Source organism: Phyllobates terribilis, unplaced genomic scaffold (genome assembly GCF_046119375.1).
Source record: "Phyllobates terribilis strain yellow unplaced genomic scaffold, ASM4611937v1 Scaffold_5__5_contigs__length_657084704, whole genome shotgun sequence".
Taxonomy (NCBI): domain Eukaryota; kingdom Metazoa; phylum Chordata; class Amphibia; order Anura; family Dendrobatidae; genus Phyllobates; species Phyllobates terribilis.
In genome coordinates this window covers 168,140,471-168,165,720 of record NW_027362765.1, presented here as the reverse complement: position 1 = coordinate 168,165,720, position 25,250 = coordinate 168,140,471, and the positions used below count along the sequence as shown (strand labels likewise).

The 25,250-nt window shown below is 41.1% G+C and overlaps 1 protein-coding gene across 2 annotated transcripts in view; it reads left to right on the top strand.

Moving 5' to 3' along the window:
* The first annotated feature begins 448 nt into the window (after positions 1-448).
* THRA (thyroid hormone receptor alpha) overlaps positions 449-25,250 on the top strand; it is a 168,020-nt gene continuing 143,218 nt past the window's right edge. For both annotated transcript variants that reach the window (XM_073683385.1, XM_073683384.1), the window contains exon 1: positions 449-762. The gene's annotated coding sequence lies outside the window, so the exon portion shown is untranslated. The remainder of the gene's footprint in view (positions 763-25,250) is intronic.

Genomic DNA, 25,250 nt, shown 5'->3' with positions numbered 1-25,250 from the left:
GGTTAATCATTCGTTAGCTCTGTGTAATGAGTGTAGATCATTTTGTACAGACTTGTTCTGACTTTGATGAGATCTGTTGCAAAATTCCTAATTAGTCCACTGTGATTCAGTGATACACAATAAGACGCATCTATGGGTGAGGGAGGGGGGTGAATACTTTTCATCGCCTCATAGATTTCTTTCTAGGTATATTAAGTGTAGAGCCGAGGGGGGAGATGGGATGTATGGTCCAGGTATCTGCGGTCACTGATGTTAGGGGGAGGCTGGAGTCTGGCAGATGAGCTCCGCACATCACATCTGGAGCACGCAGCTAGCACTTCTCACAAAGCGATGGCAAACCATTCAATGGTGGAAGGTGCTGTAGGCCAGGAGTCCTCCAGGGGGTGCTGCATAGCAGCCATACTGTATTTAAAGGATATGATACACAGATAGAGAGGGAGGAGCTGAGTATAACTAGATTTTTTTCCCCTTTCCTCTCTGTCTGTATTCCTGACACACGGAGGGAAGAGAAGAAAGAGAGACACAGACAGGAATAAACCCCCCACCCCTTCTAAAAAGAAACTTAAGCGTATAATACTGGGATTCGCAGACTATTACTTGCTTTCCACTCAAGATCCTGGGCTTGTCTAGGGGGGAGAATTAGGGGAGCCGGAGCCCTGCACCCCTCTTCCTGATACCACTATTTGCACACATATAATTTGGCTTGCACTCAGTCCCACAGAAGAGGGGGATCTAAGTCCTCCAGGCTTTCTTTGCAGAGAGGTGAGTGGTCCTGTAGACTTGCACATGGGGGTCTGTATGGTGTTGTATGGCTATTTACTGTAATAAGGTCATGTCTTCAGAGCCCTACCTGCTTAACCCTTCTCCTGCTGGAGCATAAGGCCTGTATATATTGCAAGAAGGGGCGTGAGGCATGGTGGAGGCCAGCACAGTGTTAGAAAGAGAAGGGGGTGTCCTGGTTCACAGCTTCTCTCCCCCAGTTTTTTTTTATCCTAATCATAAACAATCCCCACCCCCCTTTCCGAATATTTCTAGACTGACTTTATGGGGGGAAGCGGCTGGATACAATGTGTTATAGGGTCCCCCCTCCTACACTCAGTTCCTGTCTTTTTGAATGGAATTGTTGGTGTAATTCTTTATGGGGGGATTATTATTGGGGTGCTACATAGAGTTGCTCCTCGCTCTGAGCATTTCCTTAGAGTGTATAAAGGGTTTCACTGACTGTTAACTGCTTGTCTGCTGTCTGGCGACATTTCTATAATGTGCACACATTCACAGACAAGGCCGCTCTCTGTGTTGACTGTGTGATATCTTAGCAAGGTTGTTCAAGGCTGCCTGTAGTTGAGGTGGAGAAGTGGTTAACTCCCTGTGAATGCTGACAGTGCATAGGCCGTGTCCTCCTCTCCCCCTTGACTTGCAATAAGGCACTCCAGTCTAGTGCATTATTTGTGTGCAGGCGTAGGATGGCTGGCTGCAGATATCACCGCTACCCCTATACCTTCACCAATTCCATGGTGGCCACCCCCTTACATTGCATTTTATTTTCTTGATCTGTCATATTGGTTGTATATTTCCTACATCCATATAGTTTTAGCAACTTCTATACAAGTCATTGATATTTGTGTATGTTGTTTAAAGGGAACAGAGCATCGCAAGCTAGGGAAATAGCAAATCACATAATCTGATTAAATTAATACGAAAATGACGATTTTTCTCCTCCGTCTCTGTGATATGTTCGATAATGTCTGTCTCTTAAAGCGATCAAGTGCATAAATCTATCTATATATGATGAAAAGTCAGGTTCTTCCTCTGGGATCCCCCCATTTCCATGTGTCAGAACGGGTTAGCATTGGCATATGTTGTTTTAACTACTATTATGCAAGCTTTAGGCCTCCATGCCAGCGCATGGTTTTTCAGTTGCGTGTGTCAGACTTGCTTTCTCCCAGTGACACCCTTCAATAACATCTCCGTGTCATCAATTTTAACCCTGCCATGCCCCTTGACACTGTACATTTATCCTACCAAGTCCTGGGATCAATGTATTATATTACTTTTTCTGCTGGTGACTTTTGTAATTGGGGGAGAAAGGTTGAACTTGATGGACCTAGGTTTTTATTCAGCCTACATTACTGTTATAAATTTTTTTTATTTTCACATTTGCATTTTTTTTTGTTCGTGGCCATGTCGATGCTGCAGAGTTGAGCAGCATGATCCGTCGTCTTATCACGTGTTCCTGGGCACCTATAGATGTACATATATACATGCGGCGTTGGCTCTCTTTGTTTGTCGCCTCTCGGGTAGGTGACTTTTTCCTGCGTGGCCAGTGTTCGTCGCCCCGCGTGTCAGTGTGTCCTGCAGGTGGCTTTTGAAGTGGTGTTGGCACTCGGTCATGCAGGCAGCTGTCGTGATTTGTGTGTTATGTTCGCAGAAGGGGGTGTGGATCTTTCTGGCGCAGGGAGAGAGTGCCTCGAGGTCTCAGAGTCCCGAAAAGATAGGCTGAATCGGAAACAATATCTTGTGGTGTGTGATGTTCACAATGCTGGGACGTTGTGTGCACATGTGACACTGACGGCCTTGCCGAAGGACTGAGCGTGCCGTCCTGCGGCCTGAAGCCTGGGGATTTTCCTGTTGTAAAAACCATGACTGCTAATATATTGTGTAATATTACCGAGGTGCTGGCTGTGTTGCCTACGTCGTGCTGACAGTTCAACGAACCCCTGATTCTCTCACACTTTAAGAGTTCTATGGTGGCCTATAGGAGACAAGGCTGACGGCTCTATCTAGGGCTGTGTGTACGGCCGGCCTCGCAGGCCATACTATGCCTACATGTATATAGTCTCTTTTGTGGTAGCCGTCCCGTCCCAGTGCAATGCTGTGCTAACCCATCGATGCTCAGATGTTGAGTGCAGCTGATTAACCCATAAAACAAAAGCTACATTTTTAGTGCAGTTTATTTTTTCTTTATCGTGTTTTTAATTAATTTATTTATTTTGCTATTGAAATTAAGATATTAAAAGGAAACTCAAATGTGGCATAGCCAAAAGAATACAATGTAGGAGATGTTCACAGCTGTGTTTTACCCTGTTGATATGATACCCTTTTATATTTTGTACAGTTAGTCTCTGTTCTGATGTTGTTGTCTTTTTTATTTATTCATATTTATTTATTTTCAATTTAAATTTTTATATATATACACATCAAGCATATATATATATATATATATATATATATATATATATATATATATATATATATATATATACAGTACAGACCAAAAGTCTGGACACACCTTCTCATTTAAAGATTTTTCTGTATTTTCATGACTATGAAAATTGTACATTCACACTGAAGGCATCAAAACTATGAATTAACACATGTGGAATTATATACTTAACAAAAGTGTGACCGGTTTGCGTTTAGTTGGACCATCATTTATTTTTCAACAGGACAATGACCTCAAACACACCTCCAGGCTGTGTAAGGGCTATTTGACCAAGAAGGAGAGTGATGGGGTGCTACGCCAGATGACCTGGCCTCCACAGTCACCAGACCTGAACCCAATCGAGATGGTTTGGGGTGAGCTGGACCGCAGAGTGAAGGCAAAAGGGCCAACAAGTGCTAAGCATCTCTGGGAACTCCTTCAAGATTGTTGGAAGACCATTTCCGGTGACTACCTCTTGAAGCTCATCAAGAGAATGCCAAGAGTATGCAAAGCAGTCATCAAAGCAAAAGGTGGCTACTTTGAAGAACCTAGAATATAAGACATATTTTCAGTTGTTTCACACTTTTTTGTTAAGTATATAATTCCACATGTGTTAATTCATAGTTTTGATGCCTTCAGTGTGAATGTACAATTTGCAAAGTCATGAAAATACAGAAAAATCTTTAAATGAGAAGGTGTGTCCAAACTTTTGGTCTGTACTGTATATATGTATACAGTACATAGAGGTGCTTCTCACTAAATTAGAATATCGAAAAGTTAATTTATTTAATTTCTTCAATACAAAAAGTGAAACTCATATATTATATAGAGCCATTACAAACAGAGTGATCTATTTCAAGTGTTTATTTCTGTTAATGTTGATGATTATGGTTTATAGCCAATGAAAACACAAAAGTCATTATCTCAGTAAATTAAAATAATTAACAAAAAACACCTGCAAAGGCTTCCTAAGCGTTTAAAAAGGTCCCTTAGTCTGTTTCAGTAGGCTCCACAATCATGGGGAAGTCTGCTGACTTGGCACCTGTCCACACTGCCAAAAGTACCAATACCTGGTTTATAAACAGTAGCACTGTGCATGATTGGCCAGCAAACTCACCTGACCTTAACCCCATAGAGAATCTATGGGGTATTGTCAAGAGGAAGATGAGAGACACCAGACCCAACAATGCAGACGAGCTGAAGGCTGTTATCAAAGCAACCTGGGCTTCCATACACCTCAGCAGTGCCACAGGCTGATCGCCTCCATGCCACGCCGCATTGATGCAGTAATTGATGCAAATGGAGCCCCGACCGAGTATTGAGTGCATTTACTGAACATACATTTCAGTAGGCCAACATTTCGGATTTTAAAAACATTTTTCAAGCTGTTGTTATAAAGTATTCTAATTTACTGAGATAATGACTTTTGTGTTTTCATTGGCTGTAAGCCATAATCATCAAAATTAACAGAAATAAACACTTGAAATAGATCACTCTTGTTTGTAATGACTCTATATAATATATGAGTTTCATTTTTTTGTATTGAAGAACTGAAATAAATTAACTTTTTGATGATATTCTAATTTAGTGAGATGCACCTGTATATGCTTCAAAAGCCATATTCCCACTTTGCCTTATGGTGCAGCACAACCACAATGAGAACTTTGTGTACTAACGTGTCACTTGACTGTGATTACTGTTTTGATTTTTTGTATATATTTAAAGAACATTTCCATAGAAAATTTGCTCATAAGAAACCCCTGGGAAAAAAAGCAGAAACAGTAGTGGCTTTACGTACTTTTTATGACAATGGGTAAGAAATGGTTAAGAAAGGCTGATGTTTAAACAATATGTATCTTTCTTAATGCAAACTTACTTTTTATTGCATTCAACATCTGCCTGCAACATAATGGCAGAGTTCTTTATTCCATAGTATATGTAACATATTGCATCTTGCCACTCAGTTACGATTGGCGCCGATTCACTCCAAAATCCTTCTGCAAAAACTTCTTCAAAAACTTTTGTAAACTCTTCTTATTAATTTCTATGGAAAATCCACTGAGGGTTTTACGAGTGTCTTGAAAGGATTTTGAAAAATGCTCAATGGAAAACAAAAAGTACATATCTTTTGTGTGAAGCTGTTCCTGATGCGTTCTGCTCCAACTAAGCACTGTCCAATCAAACGGCAGGAGAAAACAAAAACGCTTCAGGAAAAAAAACTCACCCAAATCTCTTAAGCTATGTTCACATGTTGCTTTTTTATGCTTTTTTTAGGCATATTTTCACTTGCCCTTTCAGTCCAGCAAAGTCTATGAGATTTCAAAAATCTCATGCACTCAGCTTGTTTTTTTTGTCCTTAGTATTTTGTGCAAAACCTTGGGTTTTGCAGAATGCAGCATGTCACTTCTTTCAGCGTGTTTTCAGCGTTTCATTGAAAGCAATGGGTGGTGGAAAAAACGCTGGAAAAAACGCATGTTTCAGGTTTTGCTGTGTTTTTAGTGAAAAAAAGCAAATACAGCAGTATGTGAAACACATTTATTTTTGTGACTTTCCCAACTTTACCATCTTGTCTTTGTCACCTGAGATGGCAGTTAGGATTAGTACAGTTTAATTACATTAGTGATGTGTACAACGTAAACATTGGCTCACCAAGGTGTGAGATTGAACAATACCTGTGGCCAAACAAGGTGTGAAATTTAACAACTCAATGGCAGACAAAAGTGTGAAAGTAAACAGTGTCCTACAAACTCAATGCTCTGCCAATGTCTTAAGTAAACTATTCCTGAACAATTCACCTCCCCCACTGTTACATTTGTAATTCTGGTTAATATGGTTAATATGGTTTCACATATGTCTTGCATTGGTGACCTGTGTTCATGCTTCTGTGGTGGAAGCAAAGCTCAACTTTGAGAACCTGAAAATTTTTTGATGCTCCCTCTTTTTCTGCCAAGAGAGCAGGTTTTCTTGCAGAAAAAAACGCAGCAAAAGCGCAACGTGTCAACATAGCCTTAGAGTCACTTCAGAAAACGCTTCGCAAACAGAACAACTCCTCCAAAAACTACTCAAAAATGAAGAGTTTCCTTAAGCAGTTTCCACGTGAAAAACTGTCTGTGTGAACATGGTCTAAGAGTGTAAATGTGAAGTGTTTGTTGCTTGTAAAAGAGTGGATAATACCTCTGAGATGTACAGTGGTATGTAAACGTTTGGGCACACCTCGTCAAAATTACTGTTATTGTGCTGTTATTGTGAACAGTTAAGCAAGTTGAAGATTAAATGATATCTAAAAAACCTAAAGTTAAATATGACACATTTCCTTTGTATTTTAGGAAAAAAAAAAATAATAATAATAATCTTTTTATTTATATAGTGCCAACATATTCCGCAGCGCTTTACAATTCAGACAATTTACAGACATTATGGGCACTGTCCCCATTGGGGCTCACAATCTACATTCCCTACCAGTATGTCTTTGGAGTATGGAAGGAAACCGGAGAACCCGGAGGAAACCCACGCAAACACGGGGAGAATATACAAACACCTTGCAGATATTGTCCTTGGTGGGATTTGAATCCAGGACCCCAGAGCTGCAAGGCTGCAGTGCTAACCACTGAGCCAATAGATAACTTTGACCAAGGTTTCAGACCTTAATTATCCTGTTAGGGTTATGGCTTTGTCACTATCATCAATAGGAAAGGCCGGATGATGCAAATTTCCCAGTTTAATAAAAACCCAGCCTCCTCTAACCTTGTGCCAAAAAACAGCAGCCATCGGTTCTTCTAAACAGCTGCCTAGTACTCTGAAAATGAAAATGGTGGAGGCCCACAAAGCAGGAGAAGGCTATAAGAAGATAGCAAAGCGTTTTCAAGTTGTCGTTTCCTCAGTTCGAAACGTAATTAAGAAATGGAAGTTAAGAGGAAAAGTGGAGGTCAAGATAAGGTCTGAAAGATCAAGCAAAATTTCAGTGAGAGCCGCTAGTAGGATTACTAGAGAGGCAAATCAGAATCCCCGCTTGACTGCAAAAGACCTTCAGAAAGATTTAGCAGATCTGGAGTTGTGGTACATGGTTCTACTGGTCAAAAACACCTTCACAAATATGCCTTCATGGAAGAGTCATCAGAAGAAAACCTCTCCTGTGTCCTCACCATAAAATTCTGCACCTGAAGTATGCAAAAGAACATCTAAACAAGCCTGATGCATTTTGGAAACAAGTCCTGTGGACTGATGAGGTTAAAATAGAACTCTTTGGTATGTGAGGAAAAAAAAGGGCACAAAATTTCAGGAAAAGAACATCTTGCCAACCATTAAGCATAGGAGTGGATCAATTATGCTTTGGAGCTGTGTTGCAGCCAATGACATGGGGAACATTTCACGGGTAGAGGGAAGAATGGATTCAATGAAATTTCAACAAATTCTTTATTCAAACATATCACCATCTGTAAAAAAGCTGAAGTTGATAAGAGTACGGCTTCTACAAATGGATAATGATCCTAAACACACATCAATAGACTACCTCAAAAGGTGCAAGCTGAAGGTTTTACAATGGCCCTCACAGTCCCCTGATCTGAACATCATTAATAATCTGTGGCTAGACCTCGAAATAGCAGTGCATGCAAAACGACCTCAGACTCTCAAGTAACTGGAAGAATTTTCCAAGGAAGAATAGATGAAAATCCCTCAAACAAGAATTGAAAGACTCTTGTCTGGCTACAAAGAGGGTTTACAACCTGTGATACTTGCAAAAGGGGGCGCTACCAGGTACTAACCATGCAGGGTGCCCAAACTTTTGCATCAGTCCATTTTCCGTTTTGTCATTTTTAAAATGTAAAAAATGAAAAAAATATATATATTTTTTTGCCTAAAATACAAAGGAAATGTGTCATCTTTAACTTTAGCCCTTTTAGAGATCATTTAATCTTCAACTTGCTTAACTGTTCACAATAACTTTAATTTTGACCAGGGGTGCCCAAACTTTTACATGCCACTGTGTATGACTTTTGCCTCCTTACTTTATCTACTGCCATTAATGTTGATCAATGTAGAGTAATGCACCTAGGACAGAGTAATCCTATTGTTGCATATACATTGAATGGAAATATACTCTGGACTACAGAACAAGGGAAGAACTTGGGTACTCTGGTTACAAGTTAGCTAAGCAGCAGTACTCAATGTCAGGCAGCAGCTGCAAAAGCAGACAAGATTTTAGGCTGTATAAAAAGACAGATAAAATCCTGTGATCCCAACATATATTCTATATCAGGAAAAATTACTGTATATCGTTGTACTCTGTTAGCCAGTAGATAGAAAATCAATTTTGCCTTTAAAAGGTATCAACCACTGAGGACTCTCAATTTTGAATATTTTTCTACCCCTCAATAAATCACTTATAAAGCTAAATCTTCAATATGGGATCCAGTTTTGGGCTTCAGATTTTAAAAATGACGTTGGAAAGCTAGAGTTCGTTCAATTGTGGTAACTTGGTTATTAACAGAAATACCTATGAATGACCCAACAATTAAATGGCCACTCCTAATTACAGTATAATCCTACAAAATTCAAAATCGGAGTAACGCTGCCAAAGTTAAAAATGTAAATATTTATTGATTACATAATAAAATGTCAGACAATAAAAAGTCAATAAAAAGAGAGACATCACACAAAGACACGCACCACGCAGATGATCAATAAACAATTTTTGAATTAAAGGACAGTGCCTGATTATATTCCATCATTGTATCCAAAAATGTAATAATATGCATAGAGGAACATGATGTGCTCCTAGATAAATTTCATGACAGCCAGAGTATATGCAGAAGAAAAAAAATATATATATTTTTAAGAATATTTCTATAATATATGTATTTTAGAGGTGTAGAACAAGCCTCTATATAGACTCTCAAATTTGAATAGGCAAGGAAGAATGTAATTAGGCACTGTCCTTTAATTCAAAAATTGTTCATTGATCATCTGTGTGATGCTTGTTTTTGTGTGATGTCTCTCTTTTTATTGACTTTTTATTGTCTGACATTTTATTATGTAATCAATAAAGATTTAAATTTTTAACTTTGGAAGTGTTACTCCGATTTGGAATTTTGTAGAATTATATAGGTAAACAGGGATGGAAGATCTCTCCTATAATGAGAGATTAGAAAAATTTTGCTTGTTTAGTTTCGAAATAAGCAGGGCTGTGGAGTCGGGAAGCCAAACCTCCGACTCCTCAATTTCCATGACACTGACTCCACGACTCCGACCCCCTCATACATGGCTCATGTTTAAGTGATAAATTTACTGTAGCACAGATTCATCTCCGCTAAAAGTCTAGACCCTTAGATCAGGAATAGGACAGACATTTATAGGGAGTTTCATAACTTTCCCAAATTCTTATGAAAAAATATTCCCCACAATCTGCATTGAGCTACTGTACCCAATTTATTATATAGTTTAGGAGTCGGAGTTGGTCCATTTTATACCGACTCCACCAAAATGGGCTCCGACTCCGACTCCACAGCCCTGGAAATAAGACACCGCAGAGGTGACCTGATTTATATGTATATACATGTGTGGTCAATACAAAGAATTGGCACATGACATTCATTCCAAAAATCTAACAAAGTACCAGGGGGCATTCATAAGGTGAGGAAGAAAGGTGATTCCAACAGCTAAAAAGAAATGTTTTTTTTACAGTTAGAGCAGTCAGAATGTGGAATGCCCTCCCACAAGAGGCAATGCCTGCACATGACCATAGCGAATCAGCACCATAGTGAATCAGAAAAACTATACTACATTTCTAATTGGAGGTATTTGCTAATATTATTATTATTACACTTACTACATATTGGGATAGGATCTTGGAGATAGAAATACCCTTTTAATTCTAAGTAAATATTTGTTTCTTGTTTTCTGTTGTATAAAGTTGGGTGCACTTTTAGTCCCATAAATATATACACTGCTCAAAAAAATAAAGGGAACACTCAAATAACACATCCTAGATCTGAATGAATGAAATATTCTCATTGAATACTTTGTTCTGTACAAAGTTGAATGTGCTGACAACAAAATCACACAAAAATCATCAATGGAAGTCAAATTTATTAACCAATGGAGGCCTGGATTTGGAGTCACCCCCAAAATTAAAGTGGAAAAACACACTACAGGCTGATCCAACTTTGATGTAATGTCCTTAAAACAAGTCAAAATGAGGCTCAGTATTGTGTGTGGCCTCCACGTGCCTGTATGACCTCCCTACAACGCCTGGGCATGCTCCTGATGAGGTTGCGGATGGTCTCCTGTGCGATCAATAAAGTACCCCCACTCGTCTGCACATTTTATTTGGGGTGCAGCCTGCGTTCCTTATATTTTGTATAGTGGACCTCAGGTCAGTGTCCAGGGTCTTGCACCCAATATTGGCTCAGTGGTTAGCACTGCAGCCTTGCAGCGCTGGGGTCCTGGGTTCAAATCCCACCAAATACAACATCTGCAAGGAGTTTGTATGTTCTCCAGTTTCCTCCCACATTCCAAAGACATACTGATAAGGAATCTAGTTTATGAGCCCCAATGGGGACAGTGCCAATAATGTCTGTAAAGCGCTGTGGAATTAATAGCGTTATATAGGTGAGTAAAGTAAAATAAATGAATATTCAACAAAACTAACACTAAACAGGCTGGGTAGATGGGCCTTTGCCTTTGTTTCTGCCGTCGCTGTTGTTTTTGTGTTTGTGTGCAGGGGTTTTATGTCCCAGCTTCCGACATTGCTCCTCTTTGTGTGGCATGGCGGTACTTACAGTCTGCACTCATAAAAATCAGATTTTACACAAGCAGGGTAAACGTCATTATAAGACATAACTCTTCCGTGGTCCTTGAAACAATAGGGCACAGTGAGAGTTGAATGTGCTCATAGTGTGATTTTACACTAATGTATGCTTTATTCCATGCCAGCGTATCAACCAGTGGGCGGTACTGTAAATGCCATAATGGGCATATGCTTTGTCAGCATTGTGCAAGAAGGATATCTCTCCTCCTAATAACACTATGCCCAGTTCATGGACAATGCCTTCGTTGCTGCCCTGCTGTGTGCATATTATTTCCATAGGGAATATGGATCTTTATCTATAGTTTGGAGGTAATGCTGATTGCAGTTAGGTGAATGAGGCCTGGGTCATATTCTGTGCTAGTATGGCTCTTGTGTTCAAGTGCAGCTTGGCGGACAACTGTCAGCAACATAAAAACTACAAAAAGAGCCTTCCAAGTAAACATATACCACCTATACAGAAACTAAGGAAGCAATATTTGAAATATATATGTGTATGTGTATATACAGTATATAAAGTCATTTTATTATGTAGGAACAATGTCAAATAAGTCACAAACTATAAATCACCATAAGTCACACATTTTTAATCAGCATCTATCGGTGATTAAAATAAACACATGAGCAAAAAAAAGCCCTACCACAATCGGATTCAGCCTAATCAGACTCCAAAAACATTAAGGATGATGCAAAGCCGATACAATAAAGAGAATCTGTCACCAGTTTTTGCCACCTTATTCGAGATCAGCGTAATGTAGAGTCAGAGACCCTGATTCCAGCGATGTGTCACTTACTGGGCTACTTGCTGTAGTTTTCATAAAATCACTGTTTTATCAGCAGAAGATTATCATTAGAGGACTAGTACACCTGCTGCCAGGTAGTCCAACCCAGTCCCCATCACTGATTGGCTTGCTGTCTGTGTACACTGTGCATAAGCAGCTAACTGCCAATCAGTGGTGTGGGCGGGGTTATACAGAACTCAGCATTCTGAGCACTGCTAGGTCTACAGCAGATAAACAGTGATTTTATCAAAATGACAGCAAGCAGCTCAGTAAGTGACACATCACTGAAATCAGGGTCTCTGTCTCTACATTATGCCACTCTCATATAGGTTATCAAAAATCTGGTGACAGATTTCCTTTAAATACTAGACCCCAAAGTCACTACCAATGATTAATCAATATATATTCTATTATGTTTCAAAAAAATAATTCCACAAACTATGGATACCCTACAACAGCTATGTAATATAGACTGCAATACAAGAAAATTCTTTCAGCATCAAAAATCATATATATTATAGTACTATAATCAATATAGTACTAGAATATATCCTATGGTCACATAAAACGATGAGTCCTAACAATTTTGATAACCATCTATTTAATAACAAGAATACAAATAGTGAAAATAGCATATTAATAGTGACCAATAGAATCTCCTAGCTAGAATAGGTAGCACTCAACAATTACACATGGAGCGGCTTTGGTATAATAAATATCACTAAACGGCGTTACTCCGATTATGATGATAACACAATAAATACATGGATAATCTCACCCCGCGACATGGTTACTGAGCAGAGAATTTCGTGCAAGAAAATGTTAATGTTGCCCATCGGCCATCGCAACCAATCCAATCAATCATCATCCCTCTACGAAGAACGATTGAATCAAAAAGAGGATATTTTCATTTTTAAGAGCAATTTTTAAATAAAGCAAAAGATAAACTACAAAGCAAGTAAAACATAAAAATACACTTTTACATCATATATTTAATTCGGTTATTAAAATATATTATAAAAAATATATTATAATTTATATACAAATATGATCTGTATAGAAAGTAAAGACATTAAACTATATCAATGCAAGAAAAAAACAAATCATATATATATGTAAAAATATAAAACCTGGAATGAGCTTAAAATAAAAAAAAGAAAAGATAGTGTTGGTTCTGAAGGGGTTAACTTTTCTATACTTTACATGCACAAGACTAGAAAATTGCTTGTTGGTGACTAAAATCTGCAAAAAGTCTAACAAAAGTGTCTAATTATAGAGCTGTGGTTGCCATAGATGTAACTTTCTCTCTTTTTCTTAGTATCTATTTCGTTCGCCGGAAAAATAATAGGTAAATGCTTAGATCTTTTCAACTTTTAGGTGAAAATCGAAAAATACATAATTTTTTATATAATGATGCAAAATGTAAAAAAAAAAAAGATTTTGTATTTAGAATTCACGCACAGGGTAACAGTGAAAGTGTAAGCTTTAGAGGATACGATGCCTGATTACCAGGTATTCCTCCATACAGGGTATTTATCATAATTAGGCTATGCGCCCACGATGCAGAAATGAAGCAGAAAATTTCTGCAGCATTTCTGCATCTCCCTGGCAGAAAAAACGCATGCAGATTGTGCATGCGTTTTTCCTGCAGAATACATGCGGATCCACATGCGGATTCACTTGCATTTCCGCATGCAGATTGACAAGCGGATTCCATGCGATAGCATCACTTGGAAAGTGCTTGACAACTAGGTCACACTGTATAAATCCATGCAAACAGCATGGATTTATACAGTGTGAACCGTAAAAATTAAAACAAATAAGCTATACTCACCTCCGAGGCCCCGGCGTGGCTGCAACGCTGCTTCCTGGCTGGTTCCCGGCTGCCGGCATATCGCGAGACAGAGCGGTGAAGGGCCTGCGGTCACATGACTGTGACGTCACCGCAGGTCCTCAAGCGATGCCGGCATTCAGAGAGAAGCCGCCGGACAGGTGAATATAAACTTTATTTGTTATTTTATTCTTTTTTTACAGGTACAATGGTACCCAGGTCTGGATGAGAGTCTTCTCTCCTCCAGAACTGGGTACCATCCGCACATAGAGACGCATAGAAGCCGCTTGTACAAATGTACAGTCGCGGTTTCTATGCGTCTCAATGCAAGTCAATGGCGGGAGTTCCGCTGCACTTCCGCAAAATTAAATGAACATGCTGCGGATTTTTGTACGCAGCATAAACGCTGCGGAAAAATCCGCAGCATGTGCATAGAACATGCGGAATCCCCTTGGGGACCATGGGGTGCGGATTACCTAGCGTTTCACAAGCGTTTATGCTGCGGAAATTCCGCAGCATAAACGCTTGAAAAACGCTACTTGGGCACTCAGCCTCAGTGCAAAGGATGAGTGAAACAGTTAGACCGTGTTCACACATTCAGTATTTGGTCAGTATTTTACATCAGTATTTGTAAGCCAAAACCAGGAGTGGGTGATAAATACAGAAGTAGTGACGTGTTTCTATTATACTTGTTCTGGTTTTGGCTTACAAATACTGATGTAAAATACTGAATGTGTGACTGTGGCCTTATCCACAGCACATGGCAACCGATAGGATTGCCCCTTATGTTTTAAGAGGCCTTTAGAAAAGTGATTATCGGTTGCTTTAAGCAACTTTACTTTTCCATTGTATTAGTGTTGATAAGTCTGAGCTTTTGTGCCTCATTCAAAGTGAAGAAAAAGGTTTTTCAATGCAGCTAAGCGAATTAAAAGCAAAATATTATTTATTGCGACTTCATTGAAATAGTAGAATGTGCATGGAAAAATAGCTGACACGTTTCAAGTCTAGCTGACTCTTAATTGTAGATAAAGTATCTATGATTAAGAGTCAGCCCGACTCGAAACTCGTCAGTAAATTTTTCTATGCCCATGCTACTATTTCACTGAAGTCACAATAAATAATTTTTTGCTTTTAATTCACTTTATTGAATTGAAAAACCTTTTTAATCACTTCGAACAAAGCTGCTTGATACCTCACAAGTAGAGATGAGCCAACCCTAACTGTAAAGTTCGAGGTTCGTACCGGAGGGGGAGGAGAGAGAGATTTGGGTTCAGGTTCAAGTTCGGGAATAGTTCTGGTACCCAAACTGAACTTTGGACTAATGCTCGGTCTGGTACCAAAACCCAAACTTCCACCGGTCCGCTCATCCCTACTCCCAAGCCTTATCTATGCACAGTGGAGTGGACTGCACAGGGACCAGATTGAATAACATATACAGTACAGACCAAAAGTTTGGACACACCTTCTCATTTAAAGATTTTTCTGTATTTTCATGACTATGAAAATTGTACATTCACACTGAAGGCATCAAAACTATGAATTAACACATGTGGAATTATATACTTAACAGAAAAGTGTGAAACAACTGAAAACATGTCTTATATTCTAGGTTCTTCAAAGTAGCCACCTTTTGCTTTGATGACTGCTTTGCACACTCTTGGCATTCTCTTGATGAGCTTCAAGAGGTAGTCACCGGAAATGGTCTTCCAACAATCTTGAAGGAGTTCCCAGAGAGGCTTAGCACTTGCTGGCCCTTTTGCCTTCACTCTGCGGTCCAGCTCACCCCAAACCATCTCGATTAGGTTCAGGTCTGGTGACTGTGGAGGCCAGGTCATCTGGCGTAGCACCCCATCACTCTCACTCTTGGTCAAATAGCCCTTACACAGCCTGGAGGTGTGTTTGGGGTCATTGTCCTGATGAAAAATAAATGATGGTCCAACTAAACGCAAACCGGATGGGATAGCATGCCGCTGCAAGATGCTGTGGTAGCCATGCTGGTTTAGTATGCCTTCAATTTTGAATAAATCCCCAACAGTGTCACCAGCAAAGCATCCCCACACCATCACGCCTCCTCCTCCATGCTTCACGGTGGGAACCAGGCATGTAGAGTCCATCCGTTCACCTTTTCTGTGTCGCACAAAGACACGGTGGTTGGAACCAAAGATCTCAAATTTGGACTCATCAGTCCAAAGCACAGATTTCCACTGGTCTAATGTCCATTCCTTGTGTTCTTTAGCCCAAAGAAGTCTCTTCTACTTGTTGCCTGTCCTTAGCAGTGGTTTCCTAGCAGCTATTTTACCATGAAGGCCTGCTGCACAAAGTCTCCTCTTAACAGTTGTTGAAGAGATGTGTCTGCTGCTAGAACTCTGTGTGGCATTGACCTGGTCTCTAATCTGAGCTGCTGTTAACTTGCGATTTGTGAGGCTGGTGACTCGGATAAACTTATCCTCTGAAGCAGAGGTGACTCTTGGTCTTCCTTTCCTCATGTGAGTCAGTTTCTTTGTAGCGCTTGATGGTTTTTGCAACTGTACTTGGGGACAGTTGTAAAGATTGCCCGATTTTTCAGACTGACTGACCTTCATTTTTTAAAGTAATGATGGCCACTTGTTTTTCTTTACTTAGCTGCTTTTTTCTTGCCATAATACAAATTCTAACAGTCTATTCAGTAGGATCATCAGCTGTGTATCCACCTGACTTCTGCACAACACAACTGATGGTCCCAACCCCATTCATAAGGCAAGAAATCCCACTTATTAAACCTGACAGGGCACACCTGTAAAGTGAAAACCATTTCCGGTGACTACCTCTTGAAGCTCATCAAGAGAATGCCAAGAGTGTGCAAAGCAGTCATCAAAGCAAAAGGTGGCTACTTTGAAGAACCTAGAATATAAGACATATTTTCAGTTGTTTCACACTTTTTTGTTAAGTATATAATTCCATATGTGTTAATTCATAGTTTTGATGCCTTCAGTGTGAATGTACAATTTTCAAAGTCATGAAAATACAGAAAAATCTTTAAATGAGAAGGTGTGTCCAAACTTTTGGTCTGTACTGTATATATTTGATGGCTTGATCAGTCTCCACAAATTTTCTTATACTTTGAGCCTCTTGCTTGACTAATGGAGCAGGCAAAATGCAGCTTACTATATATCACATCTGAAAGGTGCTCCGATCTTCAGATACAGGATCCAGTTCTGGTTCCTGCAGTTCTTCTGGTTTGTTCATTGGCATTATTCAGTGTGTAAAGGGGGCTGGCTAATAGGTCATTTCAACGGGTAAACCAGCCCCCTTCTCTCTCTATACATTGGCTATGTTAGTTTTTGCAAAAGTAATGTCAGAACACATGTTGATATAAGTGCAATATATAGAGGCACCTTCACACTGTGGCCAATTAACAGGCAGAACCTAGGATAAAAGAAAACAACCTCGACAAGGTGTACCCAATCAGGATGGACCCTAAGGCTGAGTTCACACGATGCGTTTTTCATGCGTTTCCGCGGCGTTTTTGAAGTTGCGTAAACGCCGCGGAAACGCATGAAAAACGCATGGTAGAAGGGCAGCAATGTTCCCCAATGGAAATCCGCATGTGCTGTGCCCATGATGCGGATTTTTCCACAGCGTAAACGCTGCGGTCAAAAATCCGCAGCATGTCAATTAATTTTGCGGAAACGCTGCTCTTTTGCCGCCATTGACTTGCATTAGACCGCATGGAATCCGCATCACTGTATATGTTGATGCGCTTTTCATGCGGTCTAATGTGCGGATGGTACCCGGGTGTGGAGGAGAGGACTCTCATCCAGACCCAGGTACCATTAAAAAAAAAAGAATAAAATAAAAAATATATATATTCTCACCTTCTGACGGCCCGCGCTGCGTCCTGCCGGCTTTCCGGGCACTTCGCGGTTGAATGAAGGACCTTCGCTGACGTCAGAGTCATGTGACGGGTCACGTGACGCTGACGTCGGAAGGTCCTACAGTCTTCACTGCCGGCAGCCGGGACCGATGAAGCAGGACACCGGGGGCCATCAGATGGTAACGTATAGATTTATTTTTTATTTTTTGACATCACACACTATATAAATCCATGCCGGCTGCATGGATTTATATAGTGTGAAGTTGACAAGCACTTTCCAAGTGATGCTAAAATCGCTTGGGAAGCGCTTGTCAACCCGCATGCGGAAATGAAAGTGAGGACCGCTTCATTTCCGCATGTCCCTGGCAGGAAACCGCACGTACAATCCGCATGCGTTTTTTCCTGCCAGAGAGATGCAGAAACGCTCAGGAAAAAATCCTGAGCATTTCTGCATCGTGTGCACATACCCTAACTCTTGTATCTCACCTCGCTGTGTGTCAGCAGGCCTCAAAAGAGACGGGGGCAATGTTGTGTTAGTTTTTGGGAACCCAATGGTTGCCTTGACCATCCTGTTAGGAGAAGAGGTGCAAGAATATGGTTGTGGTTTTAATTCTTGTCATTTGAGTAAGATGCCCTTGTTTTTCGCTGTAAGAACCATTGCACATTTAGGCTTCTGGTTTGTGGATTATGTTGTTCATCAGAAGACAGCAGCACCCAACAGATGCTATTTACTGTAATAGGGTCTTTCATGGTGTCAGCAGACTGAAAAAAAAAAAAAGTACATCACGCTGCTCTATTATTTCTGAAAAATACGCAGAATGTACAACAGAGCCAACACCGGTGTGAACTCTATGTATGTGGCCCTCTAAGTATCTGTGCAGGCAAAATGAGGAGCCCTAATTACCCATATGAGAACTTTGCCATTTCGTCAGTAATCATGTTTTGTATTTTTACATAAAGGACTAATGTGTTCTGCCAGACAGAGTAAATACCCACCCTGTTTGTGCGTCCTGCCACTCATGGCATCACTGGCCCAATTACAACCAGAGAAAAGATCTCTGGTGTTTGTGTCGTCTGGTGCGCTGTCTCACCCTTCACCTTAGATAAAAACCGAAGGAGGGGGTCAACTCAAGCCTTTACGGGTGTGTGCTGCGGAGGTAACAGTAGGAGATGGATCTCCTCATTAAGGGGTCTTCCATCTTCAAGAAAGTGGGTCCCAACTGCTCTAAAGTACCTAAAATAAAAACCTTGGCATAGTGGCTGCGCTCAGTGATTGGCTACAGTGGTGCTGCGAGCTGTTGACGTGGTTTTACCGCTGCAGCCAACACCGAGACCTGAGCAGAGCCGTCACTAGACCAGAGGAGGATTAATACCTGCTTTTTGTTATTTTAGAGCATTTTCCTGAAAGTGGACAACCCCTTTAATGTACTTACCACAGATTTTCATGCCTGTGTGTCATTCTTTGTAAAGAAGCTTGTGTGTATGGGGTGGTTATTGTCACATGAGGTGAGGACTGAGGACATTCATGTGTTTGAGGCTGCCATGCTGAGGTAATTGTGTCAGTCTCACCGCAGGAAGGGGGTGATCCTTTTGTAAATTTACATTCAGGCTGTCCCCAAATCCAGTCATGAAACTGATATTCTGAAGTATTAAAAAAATAGTGGGGCAATAAGACCAAGTTTACATGAAGAGCCAGTGTAAGCCTGAGAAGAACCCGATCCATCCCTGCTAGATTTCGATGTGGTGAGCTTGTACTTTTTGTCCTCAGCGTTGGTCGAGGCTGAAAATTGCAAAATCTTAGAATCAGATTGTTCCATAGAGGACTAGTCCTCCTGCCCACGACTAGATCGCTTCAGGGTCACTGCATGAATGTGTGTCACTCTCTCCTTGGTAATTACCATACATCCTTCAATTCAATTCTTAGAGCTCCTTTTTTCCTCCAAAAATCCTCTACTGCCTGATATTTGCATCGACATAGAGTCCAGATTTATACTAATAAATTCCATAAATTATAAAAAAAATCAATAACTAGAAGTCAAGAAAATAAATTGCAGTCATGTCTTTAAAGACCTTCCCACTCTCCTGACATGTCTGTTTTAGTAAGTACCAGCGTTCCTCGTGAAATAATGATCCAGGACAGCTTTTTCTGACAATTCTGAAGCTTTAAACAAAATAAATAAATTTACTGTTAATGGTGCTGTTCCTCTATTATTCCTCCTGAAAAAATATGAATACGTTTACATCTGGGTGTTACTATTGCCTTATTCACAGAGATGTGTTGCAGCACAGAGTGTACAGTGTGACAGTGTGGAGGCTCCTCCACCCACAGAGTGGACAGTATCACTATGTGGAGGCCCCCTACCCACAAAATGGACAGTGTCACTGTGTAAAAGCCCCTCCATCCACAGAGTGGCCAGTGTCACTGTGTAAAAGCCCCTCCACCCACAGAGTGGCCAGTGTCACTATGTGGAGGCTCCCCCACCGACAGAGTGGACAGTGTCACTGTGTGGAAGCCCTCACACCTACAGAGTGGCCAGTGTCACTATGTGGAAGCCCCCCCCACGCACAGAGTAGACAGTGTCACTATGTGGAGGCCCCCCCACGCACAGTGTGGATAGTGTCACTATGTGGAGGCCCCCCCACACACAGTGTGGACAGTGTGACAATGTGGAGGCTCCCCCACCCACAGAGTGGATAGTGTCACTGTGTGGGGGCTCACCCACCCACAGAGTGGACAGTATCACTATGTGGAGGCCCCCCACCCACAAAATGGACAGTGTCACTGTGTAAAAGCCACTCCACCCACAGAGTGGCCAGTGTCACTGTGTGGAAGCCCTCACACCTACAGAGTGGCCAGTGTCACTATGTGGAAGCCCCCCCCCACGCACAGAGTAGACAGTGTCACTATGTGGAGGCCCCCCACGCACAGTGTGGACAGTGTCACTATGTGGAGGCCCCCCCACGCACAGTGTGGACAGTGTCACTATGTGGAGGCCCCCCCACGCACAGTGTGGACAGTGTCACTGTGTAAAAGCCCCTCCATCCACAGAGTGGCCAGTGTCACTGTGTAAAAGCCCCTCCACCCACAGAGTGGCCAGTGTCACTATGTGGAGGCTCCCCCACCGACAGAGTGGACAGTGTCACTATGTGTAGGCCCGCCCCACGCACAGAGTAAACAGTGTCATTATGTGGAGGCCCCCCACGCACAGAGTAGACAGTGTCACTATATGGAGGCCCCCCCACGCACAGTGTGGACAGTGTCACTATGTGGAGGCCCCCCCACGCACAGTGTGGACAGTGTCACTGTGTAAAAGCCCCTCCATCCACAGAGTGGCCAGTGTCACTGTGTAAAAGCCCCTCCACCCACAGAGTGGCCAGTGTCACTATGTGGAGGCTCCCCCACCGACAGAGTGGACAGTGTCACTATGTGTAGGCCCGCCCCACGCACAGAGTAAACAGTGTCATTATGTGGAGGCCCCCCACGCACAGAGTAGACAGTGTCACTATGTGGAGGCCCCCCCACGCACAGTGTGGACAGTGTCACTATGTGGAGGCCCCCCCACGCACAGTGTGGACAGTGTCACTATGTGGAGGCCCCCCCACGCACAGTGTGGACAGTGTCACTATGTGCAGGGTCCCCCCTTACTGTTAATACAAAGTTATTGATTGATTCATACATTTATAGAAGGAATAATAGAGGAAGTTAAGAATTTAAAAAATGTTTCATAATTGTTATTTTATGAAGGATACAAATATTTGTTATGATAAATGTCTATGCAATTCCCTCATGTTATCACCCAATAATTACCAGCATTTTTCTGAGGGTGAAATTAGACATTTAATCCACCCTTCATTACCTCCCCATATGTCCAGGACTGGCCAGTTATGGGCAGGGTTGTCTAAGTCCTACCTCTGGTGCTTCAGATTCTGGGTCTGTTCTGGCAACACTAGGAATGTTGACAACTATGTTACCCACAATTATTCATTTATACCTATCTTTGTATTTTTATTGGTCCAATATAAAGTAAATACAAAAAGTTTACCTATAATCTATGTTTATAGACTGCAATCAAGCCCTTAGTGTAGTTTGTCCCTGCAATAAGGTCTTAAGGCTGCCAAACCCATGAGATAAATGTTGGGCATACCTGCCAGTGTGGGCAGAACCAGCCAACCATTTGATATGTATAGGGGCTGTCACATCTGTCCCACAAAAGTATTTGTCAGGGAAAGAGTGATTTTTTTTTTCCAAGTTATCTGCAGTTGTGTATTCTCCTCTCCCTATTAAAACACATGCAGGGTGGGCCAAGTTCAGTGTTCATCTGTATGGAGGGGGTTAATTGGGAAAAATAGCTGTCGAGCAACTGGGCATTTGGCCAACAGCTATTGAAGTGTATGGCCACCTTTACTCCATCTAAACCCTTTTTGCTACACTGGAGCCCATGAAAGAGAATAACGCATGAGTGCGGGATCTGATTACTCATGGTTTGCTTTGGTCTGCCCATAGGTCTGAATAGGAGCTGTATGCACAAAACAGGAATTTGTTTTATCAATATGTGTTAGACCAATAAAAAAAACCAAACATCCCCTTTAAGAGGAGTCCGTCAGCGGACATTGTAAAGAGCGCTTCCTATTCCCCTCATCTTCCTCTTTACCTTGATGTCTCTTTTCCAGCTGAAATCTGGTGCTGATTAATTTATGTTTCTTGTGGAAAATGTACATTTATTCCGGTTCTGAAATCTATAAAAATATACAAAGAGGGCCTGTCAAATCTCACGGAATGAACGGTCTCATTCCCTGGCACACTGCTGCATTCTTTTGTAGGCCGTCTCGTGCGCAGACGCTCGTGGCTTTCGCTGTCTTGGCGTTCCGTCTCAGTCATGGGCTTGCAGTCTTATTTGTGAGAAGACTGTCTCATTCACAGGAATATTGAGAACGTTGTGTAAATAGGAAAGTGAAGATCAAACTGAAACACAGCCATCTTAATCGTTTTTTAACTCACCGAGAAGAGGATTCAGACTGTTGGTGTCATTATTGAAAAACTAAAAATAGCAACGCAAAAACATTTTGACTCTAAAAATCTCATACAGAACCAACATTCAGTCTGGCTCGTTCCGCCTAGTGGGGACCTTTCTGAGTAACCTCACCTCTTAAAGGGAATCTGACAGCAGATTTTTGCCACGTAATCTGAGAGCAATATAATGTAGGGGCAGAGACCCTGATTCCAGCGATGTGTCACTTACTCAGCTGCTTGCTGTAGTTTTGATAAAATCACAGTAGCAATATAACAGTTGCTACCAATAAGATTGTATCTCAGTAATGGGGCAATCTGTGTTCACTGAATACAGATTTTACCCCCAAAATTGTGAATTTTGAAAATAAGGATCAGTCCAGGAGGGGAAAGAAGCAGATTTCTCTGATGGGCTATATTACAAAGTTTCTTATTTTCATGAGTACTGATGATTCATTTAATAAAAATTAAAACTACGGTTACGCTTTAATGAGGTTTAGTGCTCATTCAGACTAGCGTGTTTTTGGTCCGTGTGACTGACAGCACACAGACCAATTGTAGTCAGTGTGCTAGGGCACATAGGAGTATTTCCACACGGGCCATTAGTCTACATGGAAAAAATTGTAGCATGGACTATTCTAATCGCTCCTATTGACCAGGATAGTGTATTCAATAGATGGCAGTTCCTGCACCCATCCACAATATGGACGTGCACACGTCTAATTATATCTGCATTATTTGTTTTTTAGGGGGGTTTTATACGGCCATCTGAACTCTGCCCTATTACAAATTCTGACATCTGGTCTGTGTATCACGGTTTGCATACAGACCACTATGCATGGACTGGCTGCGAGTGTCCTTACCCAAATTCTGCAGTTTGATTTATGCCTATGAGTTCGGGTCAGGAGACCCATGGTGAGGCCGAGCGCTCTGGTCCGTGCTCGGATCGTGTTTTATCTGTATACAGCCTTACTCGCTAGCGAGGCGTCCAGTCAATGAATGATCTAGTGAGTTTTAATGTTCATACTTACTTGTCTTACCTCTTGGCTCCTCTGCTATCGACTATCGGATTCTTTTTTACATGTGGGGAGAGAAGGATTTGACCTGCTGGTCCTTGTGTTCTTGATGGACATAGGCTACTGCCAGGTAAGTCTGGCAGCGGCTCGCCCCGAGAACACAGGAGCGCTCAGCAGAGCTAAGCGCCCTGTGAATGGGGGGGTCGGGAGAGAAAACTGTCAACGTACAGGTTAGATGGTCCACAGTTATCTAATGTGTATGGGGGCTTAATTTATTTATCTGGCCGGCTACATTTTTCCTGTAGTGAAATGCAAGTTTTGCAACTTTACAGTTATTACTGGAGGCTTCACCGGACCCCGGTGATCAGCTGATCACTGTACAGGCTTGATTTCAAGAAGAGGTTGTCACAAACTGAAAAACAAAACACAGAGAAGTTTTGGATTTTTAGTGTTTCTCATCCATATAGAGGATGATTATTTAGATAGTGTACATTTTTTTAATATTCAATTTTTCAATAAGTGTTCTTTAAAGAGGACCGAGTCAATAATGGCCAGTTATTCCTCTTGTTTTACTCCTGCTGAATGTTTTTAATTCGCCATACGGTTTCCGGGAATTGAACCTTTTTATTTAGTGCTAATTTTTATGGTCTTTACCAATGTGATGTGACTCACAGGTTCTGTGGGTAAGTGTATTTAGGATGCTCTGCTTTATTACACTCCACTCCTCTTCAGCCCATAGCTCCACTATCAGTATTGGGTCAGTATTTTTTTCTCAGTAGTGGGAGCCAAAACCAGGAGTGGGTGATAAATGCGGAATTGGTGACTTGTTTCTATTCTACCTTTTCTCTGATTGTTCCTCACCTGGTTTTGGCTCCAACTCCTGAGAAAAAATACTGACCGAATACTGATAGTGGGGCCGTGGCCTTAGAAAGATCATAAAAAGTAGCACTAAATAAAAAACCCCTATCTCTTGAACAGTATGGCCAATTACAAAAAATCCAAAAAACCCAGAATACTCGTGGAAGCATTGTCAATAAAATAAGAGCAAAATCTGGTCACTTGGTGACAGGTTCTCTTTTTTGCAAATCACATTCCTTTCAGCTGATTGTTGGCTATAGGAGATGTACTTTCTACCTTTTTAAGGCAGTCATTAGTTTTCAGATATATGAACTGCAGTGTATCATAGCGGTACTACCGTAGATATTGGTTCATTGCTCTGATTTTATGTATTTGGTCACAATTCCCTGGCGATTCCCAATGTCATTGTTTGGTTTCTGATTCTTTTTCATCTTCATCTGTGACACCTGCGAGTCCAGAAAGCCAGAGCGGAAAATCAATAAAACATGTCGTAAAATCCAAATGCATTTGCAGATGTAAACAGAATTAAAAAGCCGCCTTTTTATTAGTTGTGTTAATTAGTTATATTGAATTTTGCACAAGAGTTCTGAAGTAAGGCTAAATCCAATAAAAAAATAGGAAATAAGATATCTAAAAATGCCACCAATGTCAAGTGCATTTCATGGTGCTTCATGTATCAGAATTATCTCAGTGGAAAAGTGTTGTATTGTGACCCAGAGTTAATTTTTTTATTTTTTTGTTGTACAGTTTAGACAAAGAAGGCAGCACTGTAGTTGGTTTTCTTGGGCATATATATATATATATATATATATATATATATATACTGTTTGTACATATATACATATATCCTACACTATATTAAACACTACACCCATGGTTGTTTGTCAACTTCTAAG